Genomic DNA, 15827 nt, shown 5'->3' with positions numbered 1-15827 from the left:
GGGATGTGAGACGAAGACCCCTTGCTGGCTCACTGTTACTGGAATGCTGCCACATGAAAGATGGTCACACACACACACATTTGCGCACACATTTGTGCAGTGGGAGCAGAACAGCAACAGAAAGGAAGCGGAAAAAAAAAAAAGATGCTAGGCGGAAGGGAATCTTTATCTGCGAGCTGATGTGGTCATTAAAAACCAACGTGGATGTCAAATATTCACACACTGAGGTTCGAATGAAACCAGGTCACTAAAAAAACCAGTTGGCTCAAAAAGAACCCAAAGTGTAACTTTGTAGCAGGAGGAAGCAAAGGCAAACCAGGAGGAACTAATGAGCCGCCATGACGCTTCCTCACAAACGACGACGATAACGGCCGTCTTGTTTGTTAGCGAGGTGACGCCAGCGTCAAGGCCGCGCGGCCGTTTGCCAAAACAGGAAGAAACCTCAGCTCACCCTGTTGTCGCTTGTTTGCGTGGACCGCCGTGCCCGAGGGGGCAAGAGGGCGGACGGGGAGATAAGCACGACGCCTTCGTCAGACTCGGGTCATCACCTGAAGGTGGCCCTGGATCTTCACCCATCCTCATGCAAATCAGCCCTTCTGTTACGTAATAATTTTGCAAAATGTTGTCCTAATCAAAAATAGGTCCAATTTAAGGTCACGGCAAGGTCATGGGCTCATAATGTCACTCAAGGCTGGCCATCGGAGAATTTCTTCAGCCCCCCCCCAGGTCATTTCCCGTGTTGCTATCGCCATAGAAACGACATTTGCAAAGTGAGTACAGGAGTCTTGAAACATTGTGCTCTTCCTTATGGCACTCCAGAGGCCACACACACACACACACACACACACACACACACACACACACACACACACACACACACACACACACACACACCTTCACGTCTTGTGTGTGGGGGACGGAGCTGGGGGGGGGGGTCCATTGTTTCAGATTAGAAGTGTCGGGAGGGAAAGTCAAGGGGAGCCTAAATTTAGCACCTCCGCTCAAGTATTTGAAATATTCTTACGAGCTCACGTACGCGCCTTTGTTACTTCATACGGGAGAATGATGTCATGGTGCCAACAAAGCATATTTCGACTTGACCGTAATGAGCGTGCTACACAATTGGACTTCGAGATACATGTGCAATTTGGGTTTGGGTCATTTCCTGCTGACTGTACGGTCGTGACCCGCCGTCATGGACACACACATACAAACACACACACGTTGGACATGAGCGCACGTCCAACGCTGCTCCCCGCTTCCTGTCAGACATCAACAGTCGCTCAGCAGAGAGCGATCTGTCTGCGCTACATCCCTGATGTACAACACAGCTTCTGGGACAGCCCAAGACAGCTTTACTGGCCCCCGGTGGGCTTTAATGACCCCCAGGTCACCTTTAGAAGCCCCATGGTGGGTTTCCGTGAATGTCACTAGATCTCATCTTTCAAGGTTCTCAGCTGAAGTTTTTTCATCCAATATGCGCTTGCAGCATACATGGGGTCCCCAAACGCCAATAACTTTTACTAGCTTGTAAACGTGCCCATTGGGGCCCTCACAGAACCTTTATAAAGTGGACTCTGATGACTTTTGCTGTCCCTCAGCAAGATTCTTTGCCAGTACCGATGGCTCCTACATTGGGCCCCAACAAACTTTAGGGGCCCCGAGTAGGCCCCAGGAAGTTCCCCAATATGATTAATTCTACTTCTCCCAATCCCGACTGGGGGGAGACTCGGCCCCTGAGGAGGTATCGCTAGTCCTCAGTGAACTTAAGTGACCTGCTCGGGTTCCACTCTGGGGACGTTTCATTATTTGCACAATATTTACACCCTGGTTGGTCATAAACCATTCATAAAAAAAAAAAAAAAAGATTAAAGCTGCTCTGGAATAACTTTGCAATGGGCGTTATTTATAACGTTTTCATGATGAATTCCATTTAAATAAGAGGAAGAGGGGCAGGTTTGAAAGATTCACGTATAGGAACACACGCTTTCTCACCCGTAAGCGATAAATCCAAATCTTATTGGATATGTTGCTGAATTACAAGCGGCGTAAAAGTTAATTTAATTAAAGTTTGAACTCGGCTGGGCGGGCGACCTGCTTGTGTGTCCGTCCATCTGGTTTACCTATCACCAGGGGCCGTGACGTGCTTCCAGCCATTGCTTCATTCGCGGGAGGCTGATGTCACTCGGGGGTTGAGGCGTCTGGGTCAGGGGCTGCGAATAGATTAGATTTGCAAATCTGCCTTTTTTAAGGAAGGGGAGGGGGGAATAAATGAGCTGTGTGGGCCCCGGGCTTCCTCTTATTGAGAAGCAGCCGCTCGCTGTGCTGGAGTGTTTACAGTTGTTTCTTATTAACACGGGTGTTAAACAGCATGGGGCTGCGTCCTGCAAGCAGGTAGAAAAACGAAACCGATGGCACTAAAAAGATCAACATTCATCTTGATTTTTTAAAAGGAGCTTGTGGTTTAAAAAAAAAAGAAAAAAGCTCGAGCGGCGGGGTGATTAACACAAGAGTGTTAAAAAGGAGGAATGAGACTTTTGAGGTGCTTATCACAAAGACGAACTTTTAAAGTTGAACATAGTTTTTGCAAGCTCCCTCTAGTGGTCGGCGAATGACTGGATTCAAAATTCGAACTGCACATTATGTTAATGTGGCTTTCACTTTTTATATTGATTGATCTTGATCGCCGCCAATATATTAGCAATGCTCAAACATGTCGGTATCGTTTTAAAAGTGTCTTTAAAATGCTGCTATAATAATACGTCGAGGATTTTATATGACAGATTTACAGTTCGGTTGTATTTAACTTTACTATTTGCGAGGAAACGGGCCTGGCAAAAATCGTAATAATCAAAATGTAATTGACGGCCATTGAAATGCTTTGGGACAAAAACCCAAAATTGAGATATTAAATTATATTGATAGTTAGAATTCGGTAGTGTTCCATTTCGGAGGTCACGCAGGATCCGCGTTGCGTAACGGCTTGTCCAATGTGTCTTATTGCACACAATGATTGCTCATAGTGAGCCATCCAACCGTCACGGCGATGCCCTGCACTTTCACAACCCAAACGAGGAGTTGCCCTGCAACTTCAGCATTGCACAAGCGCGTGTGTATGTGTGTGTGCATTTACATGTGTGTAATGAGAACCAAATGGCAGGGTGTGTGACCACATGGTTTCGCTCCCCTATCTCTAATCAGACAGGCCCCGGGAGATCGGTGCGAGCGAGCGAGCGAGCGAGCGAGCGTGGGCCCTGCACATAAATCAAGCCTACTGCCCAATGCACGCTCTGGTCTTTTTTTTTTTTTTTTTGCGCACGCTCGTGTAGTGATTAAAAGTGTGAAAAGTGCTGTGAAGCTGCTGAAACATTGAATTATCCCCTGCTGACTCTCGAGGGAGTCGCGAAAGGATGGGCGGGGGGGAGTCTGGGTAGGTGGTCTCTAATGAGAAGGCCAGGTATGGGAATAAGTCACGCTCGCCTCGCTTTGCGTTTAACAATCGACATTGTCAATTGGTTGCCATTGCGTCCACTCCTCGTCTTCCCGCAGGAGGTGGCCTAGCCCCGTCCTCCAGCGTTCCTTCGCCTCCCTCTTGCTTCGGCGTCCACATCTGGCCAGGCAGCTGGGGCTGGCCGGGGTTCAGTAGGGGGGAGGGGGCGGCTATCAATTGCAAAGCCCAGGGCACGGATGAAAAAAAATGACGCAAAAGGGGAACTGCTAAAAAGTTTGAAGCGGTCGGGAGGGAAGGTGCATGAGAGGGGCAAGCATTTCGCAAGCTGATTTCCACATTTGAAATTCACCGCCGGGCCAACGGGAGATATGCGCTACCTGTGCACGTACTTCGTGAATGCAATCAAGGAAGGAGTGATGGAAAAAAAGGTTCCATGGCCTTCTGCAAACGGATGGCGGGTGGCTTTTTTGGCCCACCGTGTTCCTTCATTCATCTTCAACTGGCAAGGAAGCGATGAAACCAAGGAGAGGAAAAAGGCTCCAGGGCCACTTATGACATCTGCATTGTGGAATTCTCCTCCCTATTGTGTGTGTGTGTTTTTTTTTTTTTTCTTTTTCAAATCCACTGCCCAAAGAATCCATATATGTGCCACGGCGGCCACATGTGCTCACAGCTGCTAAACGCTCACAGATGGCATGACACACTCGCATTACACGCGCGCAGATGTCCGCCTTTTGTAGGTACGCGACACGCCGATGATTTAGCGCTCCGTACGTGCGTCATTGTTTTCCGAATTAGAGGATGTGGCTTTCTTGTGCCAGCGCCTTCGGTCAATGCCAGGGTCACCCCGCCCCCCCAACTCGGACTCATTATGGGACCAAGTCAACTGAAAAAGAAAAAAAAAAAAAATTCAAAAGGGCAATCAAGATGATGTGGTTGCAAAAGTGTGCACACCCCATTACAATTGTCATTGCAACACACCTGTCATCATTAAAAGTGCATTAAAAGATGATGTGGTTGCAAATGTTTGCACCACCCCCTTACAATTGTCTAAATTTTCATTGTAACACACTTGTCACCATTAAAAGTGCATTAAAAGATGATCTGGTTGCAAAAGTGTGCACCCCCCCTTACAATTGTCTCAGTTGTCATTGCAACACACCAGTCATCATTAAAAGTGCATCCGATTAGTGGCAAATAAAGTTCAGCTGGTTTTGTGCTAACACGGACCAGTTTTTGGTATTTCCTTTCTGGATCGTTTTTTTGGAACCACTCCTAAACGCTGCCATCCCGACAAAAGCTGCAGCTGAAGAAAAACAGCCCTTACAGCGTGATACCTCTACCAGCATGCTTCACTTTTAGAGGGGAGGTCAAAAGGTCAAAGTGGGTTCATCGGACTATAAGAAAATCTCCCAAACATAAGATGCCGACAAATGGAATCGAAAAGTGATAAAAGATAGGGAGCGGTGGGAAGAATGGGAAAAAAGTCTGCCGGTGCGCTATTAAATGTTCCCGCAGATGGACGGACGGGCTGTTTTCATATGGAGACATGGATACCCTCTGGTCTATTCTCATGACTCCCACCCACACGTGAACATGTGTTTCGCATTCAAAAACGGAGATGCAACGGGCCAAGCGCCGCATTTGAGTGGCAGCTCGCTCCATCTCGCTCTCGGAAAGAACCAACAGAATGCTACATTTTTTTGTTTATGTGCGCGCGGGGGGAGACGGCTGCGGCCATATTGATTATGCATTCCAACGCAAAAACAATGTGGAAGGACTCGGTCCAAAATCACAAAAAAAAAAAAAGGGGAAGTGAGGAAAATATTGAGTTGTTCCCCCCACTTTGTAGAGAAAATAGCATACAGTCTTGTGGGACGGCTTTCTGTGGGAATTTTTGTTTGGTATTATTTTTTGACTTGATTATTTGGTGCCACGCCTACTAAATATGTTTGACAGAAACATTACGTAGTTGTGTGATTGGCACTTTTTTCACGACATTTCTCGCCTGATGCAACAATTCAGTTTTTTGCCCCCCAAATCTCCAAATCCAAAATTCCCATGTGCCAAAAATGACGTTTTCACCACCACATTGCACATTTTCCACATTTTCGCTCAACAAGTGGCTTATGAGGGAAACAGCCAGCCATGTTTTCTTTTACTTGGACCAAAATATCCTTCAGTACCACCATGTTTTTCTCAAATGCTACGTAACCTTGACCCTTGTGCGACTGATTGTCAAATATTAAAAGGTCACTCAACATTTCACATCAACACGTAGTCCGACAAGTTTCACTGTATCTTAAAATAAAATAAAAACTGTTTCTTTGTATAACACGTCAGGGGCGGGTTGGGTGTGTGTTGAGCGGATGGGGAGCAGACACACACAAACATAAACACACATAAAAGGGAGAGTGAGCTAAAGGGAGACAGTGCGAGGAAACACATGGCATGCTCGGTGCGAGAGGGCAGCTCGTGTCTACAAACAAGGAGGCGGATAAGAGAGGGTGCCGAGACGGAGACAAAGGCGAGGATGGCGGGGTGGATGCTGCGTGGCCCAGGCCGTGTGTGTGTATATGTGTGTGTGTGTCCCCGGTTTCTTTGTCTCAAGTTTACCCAGCTGGAGAGCCAAAGAGACCCAGACGAACTCCTCTGATGTCACCTACTGTACCCGAAAGCCTCCCGAGTCCCTCACTTCCTGTCCCCGGCTGGCCTCAGTGATGTCACGGGCCAGCTGGGGATGTCACGTCCACACACACCACCGCCACCAACACACTCCCCATTACCCTCGGCTGTCTGTCCGTCCCCCCCTTACCTCCCCTCATGCACTTCAATCGGAGTGGTCCTGCTGTGAATCGGCACAGCCGATGGAGCACGTACGGACTCGAGAGAGGTCACAATCGCATTAGCACATGTTGTAGCCATTAGCTGCAATTATGAAAATCATTGACAGAAAAGAAAAATACAATAAGAGAAGACTTAATGGATTAAAAAAAAAAATAATTTTCACAAATGGGAGACTTAGTTATAACATTATTTTGAGGAAAATATATAATTGACTAGCACTCCCAATTTTCGCAAAAAGAGACAAGTAATGCTTGCTTCAAGTTTAAATTTTTTTTTTAAATAATATATAAAAAAAAAAAAACGAAATTCACTAGCTTGTGTAAAAAGTATCAAAAATCAGTGTAAAAGTACGAATCACCTGGACTCCCCTTTCGAGGTCTTTTCTTTAAATTCAGACCAGATCATTCAATGAGCTCCTTAAAAAAGCATTAAGAGAGCGGCAGGGAGCAACTTGACAGATTTATGGTTTAATGCGACCGCAAAGAGCTCTTAAAGCATGTTCATTCTTTTAATGAAACGGCAGCTTCAACAAGACTTTTCTTTTCTCTGGGCAAACAGGGTCCGGGCAGGGGGCGGTGGGGGGGCTCGGCGGTTGTGCCACGTTGCTAACATAACCCAACGTCCATTTTGTGCGTTTAGAATTGTAGCTGCATTGACAGTTTTCATTTATATGCGAAAGAATCCAAGCACAAACTACAGAAACATGCACTTGGCGTGTAAAATAGAGTTAGCTTTTTTTTTTCTTTATAGAACTGCCATCGGAAATGAGAACAAACATCCTAAACAAATGAACTGAAGCCAGAAGCGTATCATTATTTTTTTTTTTTATTCATTCGTTGTTGTTTGCAGACAAGGTGATTTATGGCGATGATTAAGTTGTTGAGAGGTTTAATGTGGGCGGGAAATGAGAGGGAAAAAAAAGCTCAAAACATTCATGTTTCAAAAGAGCAAACATTGTATTATGAGCTTCGCTTTCAGCAGATGTTATTCAAACAAACTAAACCAAAGTCAAGTTGGAGGGCTGTCAGATTTGGATTTGTGGGCAGAGCGCTTGCCTTTTGCACAGTAGGTGGAACAAAAACTCAATTAAAACTAATTTACCTGGAATGGTTGTTTGGAGCGGCAGGTTTGTACGGCAATCTACGATGACACAGAAAAAAACATTACCTTCACATTCAAGTTCAATTTTTCTGTTTTTGGGGTCTGGGTGGAAATGTGGAAAAAAATCCCTGGGGAAAAAAAAATCATCTGACCAGTCACCTGGGGGGTCCAAGCATATTTCAGAGGGGGCAGTGCCCCTGCAGGCCCCCCATTAGCTCCGCCAGTGTACACAATATGTACAGTATTTTCTATCCAATTCTTTGCATGTGTTCAAATACATGAAGACTTTAAAAAGTCTGTCAAAGCCGTATTTCCCGAGGAGCGACTTTGAATACGTGCAGGCCCACAGGAACCCCCATGTCGAAGCAGGACACCACAAACATCTACTCCTCCCTCTGGGACGTCCCGCTGCCCTCCCCCCAGCCCACCCTGTCCTCTTCAACAACCAACACTCGCTCTCTTTAATATCCGATCATGTTTCAGCACACTTTGATGGAGGAGGAAATGCTCACACAAACACACAAACAAAGCCATGTGTTGACTTTTCCTAAAAGCTGGGCGATCCCCGCTCGTCCGTGGGGGGGCTTGACCAATGCATTAGCTCTGCCCCTCCCCTTCTACCCTCTCCTTCGCTACAGTCTACCTTATTGTCCGCTTGTTTTCTCCGCCGGGCCCGACGCTTCCGTTCCCAGGCCGGGCCGTAGGAGGCGAAGGAGGGGCGGGCACTCGTTACGATCCAGGCTACCTTTTTGGCATGACAAAAAAAAAGCACACCTGTGGAGTTTACAAAAAAGAAAGAAATTGGACATTTGAGGAGCCTCGTGAAGTCTGCCTAGCAACAATATCATTTTAATTATTAATTAAAAAACTTAAATGAAGAATGATCAAAAACAGATTTTTTTTTTTTTCTGAAGAAGAAAAGGATGATTATGAAGTGTTGTAGCGCTGTGAGAACATGAGCCAGCACGCCGCCATGTGCTCCAGGTGACATCTCGCACGCCCACCTTTCATTTTATGCTGACACTTTATCAAAGACATTTTTTTTTTTTTTGCCTCTGGGCAACTTCTAATCTGGTTTTGAAGTGAAGCCGATCAAAAGCAATGAGTCACAATATGTAAGTTCTGCTTTGTATGAATTGAGTTGTAATTCACATGAAAGACTGTTTAATGGTTATTTAGCACAGGTTTGTCTTTTTTTATTTAACAAGGGTTTAAGCTCAGTAATTACAACAACGTGTAAACCACCAAAGCTCATAAAGTAGCTGTGTGGGTTCATAAAGTGTGCAGACATGAGTGCACACAGAGTACACAGGAAACTAAAAGCTGTCAGCACAACACAACTAAGCAAAAATATTGAAAGGCTACAGAATAAAAGCGACATCACAAATTTGAAGGTCACTTGCAAACGTTCTAGAATGATTAAATAAATCTACTGAATTGAAGTCATCGAATTTGTATTAGCAAAAATCATGAAGGCTCAAGAACATATCCCTGTGGAACTCCACACACTGAATTCACAGTCATTTGCTAAATAACAAAAAAGAAGCTACATTTAGATTTAAAATAAAATAAATGTGTGTTTTGTCATTTCTTTTATTTTTAACTTTTTAAAAATTAAAAAAAATATATGTTTTGTCATTTTATTTTTTATTTTTGAAAATTAAAAAAATACTTGTCACCACATGAAATCCTCCCCCACCCCTCAAAAAACAAAGCTGTAAAAAGCAGCGGTGAACAAACTCACTTAAAAATTGAGCATAATCACGTAAGCCATGTAAAGATGCTAATAATTGTAGTGAATGGCAGAGAAGGATTTTTAGAGCTTTGGGAAATCCCCTTCAAGTGGTAAATCATTGCCTGCGATACATCGACTGGCGGCTGATCAAACCACTTCAATGAGAAATCTTAAGACATAAAAGCATGGCAAATCAAACTGCCATCAGTCCAAAGACATTCACAAAACGGGGATTTTTTTTTGTTATTTCAGGATAAACGATGAGGTCAGAGCGCTGCGTGAATGACCTTTTTTTTTTTATTTACAAAACTGAGCAAACCGAATAAAAAAAAAAGGTGACAGGATACTTTGAAATGTTGACGACTGTTTCTACCGGTCGCGTTGGATGCGTTCGCCGTGCCGAGTTGGCTTTCTTGCTCTAAATCGAGGGTGGCTTTTGTAAAACACGGCTCGGCGCAAACACACTTGACCACCGAGTGATTTCGTTTTGGCACCGACGTACAAATTCTGAGGAAAAGAATCAACAAAGAAAACTTGTCGACATAACGACTGTTTTGTGTTTTCTTTTCCACAATCGCAGCTGCGGATGTACAACAGACGTTGAAGTGCTGGGGGTGCTATTTAGGATTTGCTCCAATGGCTTAGCTTCATCAATCACAAGATGTTGCTATGTTGCTAACGAGCAGGTCTGCATATAAGCCGTTGTCATGAGGTCCACGTATTCCAGTGGTTCTCAAATGTTTGTCACTCAGGGAGTCAAAATATGTACATTGGTGCCGTTAGAAAAGAGCGCTTGCGCCGTTGTGGAAGTGAACACACCGACCGGCCAATCAAAGCAGCTCATCTTTAAATTGCATTATCTCCATGATGGAAGCATTAATGACAAAAAAGTCAACACAGAAAACGATTTAAGTCTCATGTACTGGTCTTAAAAGGCCTTCAAGTGAGCGGATGAAATCGGATTGAATTCCTCACCGAAGGCGCAGCGGGCGAGGCAGGAAGCTGCCAGCCATCTCGGAGATTACTTCGCCTTCCTCTCGGCTGCGTGCACTCGCCGTCACCCCCGTGACCTTCCTCCTCCCCGACGCGTATGGCATACACACCGTGGGCCGACGAGCGTGCCAGCTGGCCTTAGGAAACACACACACACACACACAGACACACACAGGCGCTAAATCATTCCATTCAAAAACAATATGGCCTTTCCTGGCACAGGATTGGAATGCTGAAGCGTTTAGCAGACACAACACAGTCACAAATTCATATGTCAATATTTTATCCATAAGGCTCTACTCAAGTACCCCCCCGCCCTCCCCTGAACAAATTGTGGCAGTAATTTTCCTCTCTCACTGGAGTTTATGAGGCGTAATGTGAAGCACCTGTAGCCACAAGAGAGGCCAGAAATCACATGCACACACGCACGCACACGCACACCTGACGTCGGCGAGGGTCCCGAAGCTCATTTAAGCTACGTTGCTTAGGTGACGAGTGTCTTTGTAGCGTTGGGATTACAGTAATTGTCAGGAATCAATGGCGTCATGAGCCTGCCAGGCACTTGTGCTTTGAACGTGAAAATTTTTGGCATATCTCAAGTGAGCGAGCAGCAGGTGCATAAATCCTCAATGAGATTTCGGATGACGTGCCATCAATATGTTAGAGTAATCAGCCCCTCCCCCAGGGGGCGCATTCTTAAAAATTCACAATACTTATCAGCTTCTTCGTGATGGATCGGTATCCGGTTAAGAGCAGATGTAAATGTTTCCTCAAGGATAAATTCAGTTTTTTTTTTGGAGGACAGTTGGTTGGATGGGCTACTTAAAGCATTAATATCAAATTTCTTGGAATGTGAAAGATGAGGTGAGAAAAAAAATACAATGAAATACAATGCTAGAGGGGTATCAAAAAGTCCGTTTTTACAAAGGTAGTAAATTTCGTTTTTGATTCATATTGGAAGGGATGTAATCCTCGTGTGAATGTTGAGAATCTGGCATTTTCATTTAAAAAAATAAATATATGAGAATCAAAATTTTGAAATGACATCACAGCACCCATCTGTTTAATTTCATTCAGTTTGACTAGATTTAGCCCAAATTTAAAATTGTTCCTCACAGACAACATTCAACTTGCAGCGAAAGCAAGAGGTCATCAATCAGTGTACGACTATCTAACCTCCACTTTCCACTTCATCTGTTTTCTATTAACGCAAGCCGTGGACTCTTCACGGCGTCTGAGTCACCAATTTTGGATGGAAACGCAATGTTTTAAATGGCTTTTTGGGGGGGGGGGGAAATCCGGCTCACTTTCCAGTGAACCCTGGCAACGAGCTAACCTTTCGACCCGCATCCCAAAATGAGCCCCTGGCGATGTCACACTGTAAAATCACGGTACACGCTGGCATTATTTTTAGACGACCGCACGCGTGCGGTTTGGGGACGACTTTAATTACGAAAGAGAAGCGACGCGAGGAAAAGTGAGCGCTGACTCCTATTTAATTTGGCTAATTAAAGCAGGGCCTACCACCACACTTGCACCGCACATGGCAAAGACTTCTTGAGCAAGGGCATGCTTTACGACGGGGCTGCGAGGATGCGCTTTTTCCCCTCCGTGCTGTTTAATCACTATTCTCTCTTGGAAATGCTCACACATGGCAACGAGCTCCGGCAGTTAAAAATATCAAAGTCAACGCCCCTGTGTCATCAAAACTGAAATAAATACAGATGAATTTCAAACGGTGCAATTCATACCACTGAACAAAAAAATAGAAACTAGGTGGTGTAACAAGACAATTTAAATGGATTTTTTTCAATTTAATTATTTAGAGATATAAGATATTAAATTTAATTATTTATCTATTTAAATTAAGAACATTTAATATACGTATATTATATTATATTATATTATATTATATTATATTATATTATATTATATTATATTATATTATATATAAGCATGCCCCTAGTCCTGGAGTCTGACTTGGGCAAAACTAGCAACATATTTCAATACGTATAACAAATTGAATCCACTTTTGAGACTGACATGTTTCTAGTCACACCTGGTGTGCTTGTGTGGGAGCGTGTGGTTTTCTTCATTATCTGAGTCTGTGGATGGTGTTGTGATCCTGCTCCAATTCACTGAGACACGCTGCAGGGCAACACTTTGTTTGAAATAGAAACGCCTGCTGCTCTTCATCTACCCTTCCAGATACCACCAAAACCCACAGTGGTGATTTCCCCTGCTGATTTATCACTGCGGATCAATTGCTGAGCGAGCGGAATTCTTGTGTCATAGTGGGAATGCCATCTGCATGGGGAAAGTTCTCCACGTTGAGGCTTCAGTGCGCTAACATGGGAACATAACAAATGTTCTTATCAGGAGATGCTGCTGCACTGGGGCTTCTTTCTAAGCATACTATAAATATGTGTGCATATGTGTGTGTGTGCTGTCCCCGCATTGTGTCTTGTCTTCATCTGCAAGTCTTTTATCAGCTCTTTTTGACAGTAATGCGTGCCCACCCATGTTGCGCTGCCTTGGCTTTTCAAATTTATCCCAGCCTGCATGTGTGTGTGTGTGCACGTGTGATGAAGGTTTTTGCTTGACAAAAAGTAGGTCCCCATTATTGATATATACATGTCTGTGTGTGAGTGTGTTTAATGCTCAAGTTTGGATTGTGATCACTACAAACAACACTAAGTCCCCACAAGTCCCTATAAATGGATTTTTGTGTGTGTTTAATGCTCAAGTTTGGATTGTGATCACAACCCCAGGTCCCCACAAGTCCCTATAAATGGATTTGTGTGTGTGTGTGATGAGCACACATAATCAGACAATCAGTAGACTGTTAATCCCCCGTTTCTCAGCCAGCTATTCTGATGTGTACCCACCATCAGGATGCCGAGTCTCCCGAGATACGGAGCGAGGGGCCGTAAGCGGAGAGGCCCTGTTTGAAGTGGAAAGAAATCCGTTTTATAGCTTTTTCTTCTGCGTGCCCCTCTCTCCAAGGAGAAGGATTGTCTCTGTTTTCAGGCACATAAACTTTGAGATTTTGATGATTTATATAGACAAACCAAGGCAGAGAGGGAGCCGAGGGAGGGAGGGAGGGAGGTGGCAGGGGAGGGGAGGGGAGGGGCGACTCGGATGAGGGACTCAAACATGATGCAAACCATTTGGAGAAAGGGGAGCGGAGGTTGCCAGCACAGCCTGCTCTGTTTAAACTGGAGAGGAAGTGACCGTATATACAGCATGCCAGCAAACTCCCTCGCTGTCTTCACACACACACACACACACACACACACACACACACACACACACACACACACACGCACACACACACACGTGCACAGAGGTCAAACGATGTCCAATGGTTGGAGAGGCTGTTTGTTATTCTAATATTATGTTTCTTTACATCACCGTGGCTGGGCCCATCACCGTTATTATCATTATGACTGTTATTACAATGTGGAAGAATAAGAAGAGGGGGAGGAGGAAGTGTAAAGCAGCGCCAAGGAGTGTGTGTGTGTGTGGGGGGGGGGGGGGGGGGGGCAAATAGTGAAAAAGGGACAAGCAGAGGTCAGCGTTTTCCCTCAATGCTCGCCCAGTCAATTAATTTTATTCTACTCGCTTCCACTTGAGAGCTTTCCAAGAGAGGAGGATGTGTGAGAGGAGCGACAACACATGAGCGAGAGGGGAGACGAACCTGGCGGACTCGGCTAAGGTGAGAAACAATTAGCTCGAGGTCGTGACGGCGCTAGCGATTAGCAAAAAATAATTTTGTTGACTCTTTAAGGAAGCAAAATTCAGATGGCAAAGTCAGTATTTCTTTTTCGCTAGTCCGGGCTACGCTAAGCTGCCGAGCGGCGCTCTGATGATGTCATCTCAAAACCCACTTGTGCTGCTAATTGGCTCGCCGTCACCTCCTAATTGGCTCCCGTTGGTTTCCACAAGGGCGGAAAAGTCACGGCGCTTTAAAAAGCAGCGCCGCTTCGCCACGGCAAAATGAAAAACTAAACATCATAATATCGGCTTTGCTCATACGGCCGACTTCTTCTGAGAGGCCCGTTTAACGAAGCCTGACCGACGACCACAGATGAGAAGTGTGAGCCAAACTCGAGTACATTGTAACCAAAATAGACAAAAGTAGTCGTCAGCCATTCGATATCCTTGCTAGTAGCACAAATGTGACGTCAAGCAGCAGCAGCACACACAACAAAACACAGCTAGAGCGACTAAAACATTCTGTCATGGCAATAACTTCCAAATTTAATCATTTCAATAATATTTAATTTAAATCATTTTCAACTGCCCACTTGGAGACTTTAGTGGGCAACAAGCACGACGCATTTAAAAAGAATGAAAGGAACCGGTTTGATTGGTCATGATTGAAATCAACTGACCACGGCCACATTAGCGCAGCCCTCCTTTTCACAGATGTGCAAAATGTCAGCTTTAAACGGCCCAGTCAGAAAAACAGATAATGGTGAGGAGCTTCATCTCTCCAATCCGCCCAATCTTCAACCCAATCTGCTAGCTGAAAACAATGAAAGTAACCCAATCTGCTACCCAGCAAGCGGGTTTGAAAAGCAAGCCAGCATTTTTGTGTGCCGTTTCCATTAAAGCACCGGGATACATAAGCTGAACATTCTTCAGTATGCAAATGCACGCCCACATCTGAGTTCAACAGCATTTATTTATGTGTGTGTGTGTGCTGATGTTGCTGGTGGCTCAACTTCAGGATTGTGTCTGCGTGTAATAAATGTTCCTGGGCGATTGGGCCCAAAGAGATATATGACAAACAGAGCAAGAGAGAGAGAGAGAGAGCGTGAGGATAAAAAAGATGGGAAGAAAAAGGGAGGAAAAAGGGAGTCGAGGGGCAGGGGGCTGCCTTCCTTCTCTCGGGTCCCGCTATGTTTCCCATTATGTAAGCCCTGGTCACCGGCAGCATGCCAGCAGGCAAAATAAAAGAGTCTCTCTGGCTTGGCACGCCTCTTATTTTCCTATCCTCAGCTCGGGGTCAGAGAGGGGTCATGCAGCTGGATGGGGTGCTGGGGGGGTAATCGGGGGATCTGGGCCGGGCTCCAAAACCCAAAAGGCCCAAGGTTCAAGTACCAGCTGAAAGCAATCACCGAGAGAAGGTTGGGGGGGGCAACGTGGAGGGATCTGGGAGTGCCACAGCTGCGTCGTTCTGCGGACTTCTTCCTTCTGTCCCATTTTTGCCCTTCGGCGCACACACGCACGTTCGACATACTTGAGACATGAAGCAAGAAATCCTCAAGGTGCCTGTGTGTGGGCGCTCGCATGTGTTTGCGAGCATGTGTACGCGAGGTCACCCAAAAGACAAAAAAAAAAAAAAAGAAAAGGGGGGGATGAAAACAATAAGCTGGCCACGTCCAGCCCGCCTCTCGGACTCGGCTGTTTTTCCTCCAGACGCACATGTTGGGTGCGGGCGACTGCTGTGCATCACATCAGCGTGGCTGCAAAAAAAAAAAAAAAATTCAGGTGCAGCTTTTTTTTTTTTTTTTTTCCCCTTGTTTGAGGTCATGACACTTCATTTGAAATCCAGCAATGGAATACCAGCTTAGAGTACCAGGCAATAAAGCACTTGCCAGGATCAAATGGAGGGTAAAAAAAAAAAAATCTGATTCAAAACAGGTGTTGTGAGTTTTCCTGTTCTGGTTTTGGTCTAATCTCCCCCCTCGG

Source organism: Syngnathus acus, chromosome 13 (assembly GCF_901709675.1).
Source record: "Syngnathus acus chromosome 13, fSynAcu1.2, whole genome shotgun sequence".
NCBI classification, from domain to species: domain Eukaryota; kingdom Metazoa; phylum Chordata; class Actinopteri; order Syngnathiformes; family Syngnathidae; genus Syngnathus; species Syngnathus acus.
The sequence above is the reverse complement of the archived record's forward strand: the minus strand, read 5'-3'. Positions refer to the sequence as shown.